Below are 1667 nucleotides of genomic sequence, written 5' to 3' on the forward strand. Positions count from 1 at the left end.
ATAAGAATTATAGTTGTCTTAGTTATAATAAAAATCAAAACAATAGATTGAGAAACACCCTGATCTTTGTAGACCTTCCTGCTCCTAAGTGAAAAACAAAAATTTGAATTTAAGAAAGAGGTTTGATGATTAAATTACGAGTAGGGATACAAATAAAGTTTTGACTAGTGGAAGAGCCATGGAGTATAATAGTCCTAAAAGAGTGAAAAGACCTCCATACCCATAAATATTTTCCTCATTAGCAATTTCATAATTTAAAGACATGTTAGAAATGGCCTTTGTTGGCAATAAAATTGTTTTGGTTTTAGTTCCTAATATCAAATAACTCAATTAAATATGGGTCAATTATTTTCACATACAAGAAAATTAAATTTTGTAAATTATCAATGAAATCTCATAAGCCCAATTACCACCCATGCTATTGTTTGAATGTTCATTCTCTTTAAAACTCGTGTTGAAATTTAATTGCCAGTGTTACAGTATTTGGAAGTGCGGTGTTTAAGAGGTGATTAGACCATGAAGGCTCTACTGTCATGAGTAGTCTAAAGCCTTTACAAAAGGACTTTCAGGAGCCAGCTCCCTCTCCCTCTCACTTTTCACCATGTAATGATGCAGCAAGAAAGTTCTCGCCACATGCCGGCATCTTAATATTGAACTTCCCAGCCTCCAGAATTATGATATGATATATTTCTGTTTATTATAAATTACCCAGTCTCAATACTCTCTTTTAGGAACACAAAATTAACTAAGACAACACATAAATTGGAAAAACAAAAAGTGGCGGAAGGCTACGTTCTGCATCTCTTTATCTTGTCATTTTTGAGAGAGATGTATAATGAAATATGTCTACATTATAAGAAAAACAACAGGGCAAATGTGATAGTGTAATGCAACCTACTTTTAGTCTTGGTTACTAGAGCTGCAGTCAGGCCTGGTGGGGATTGTGAGAAATTGGGAAGTCCAGGGTCTTGTATAAATTAGGCACACACTCACCAACTCCTGTTGTTTATGCCGAGCCTAGTAGTTCCAGAGGGTCTGACATTTCAAGATAATCTGGAAAACCATAATTCATATGAATCATTCCAATTTTTAAATGTTGCTACAAAACAGTTGTATGCCAAACAAAATAAATTTACATGTTGAATCTGTCCTTTAGATCATCAGCAATTTCTGAAATATTGGCTTTGGTTTCAAGGAGTCTGTCAACTGCTGCTCAGAATGAAAAAAAAATTCAAATGACATCAATCAAAGTCTTATTTATGATTGAGTTGTCAAAGCCTGTCATTTATTTGTTTAAACTTAGATACTATGACATGATAGCCAAGACATTTTTATCTTCCTCCTGGATTATTGCCTTGGCTTCCCAACTGCTCTGTAACTTTGCTCTCATAAGTGATTCCATCCAGGCATAAGGCCGGGCATGCCAATCTTCTGCTAAAAACTACTAGTGGGTTTCTATTTGCATTAAAAGACAAAACCTTACAAATTTCTAGATAACTTGACACTGAAATTTCTTATCCTTTCTTTTTTCTGCTTGCTTGCTTTCTTTCTTTCTCTTTCTTTCTTTTCTTTCTTTCTTTCTTTCCTTTCTTCTTTTTCTTTCTTTCTTTCTTCTTTCTTTCTCTTTCTTTCTTTCTTTCTTTCTTTCTTTCTTTCTTTCTTTCTTT

Source organism: Sapajus apella, unplaced genomic scaffold, assembly GCF_009761245.1.
Source record: "Sapajus apella isolate SASKATOON/1434 unplaced genomic scaffold, GSC_monkey_1.0 scaffold5, whole genome shotgun sequence".
Taxonomy (NCBI): Eukaryota; Metazoa; Chordata; class Mammalia; order Primates; family Cebidae; genus Sapajus; species Sapajus apella.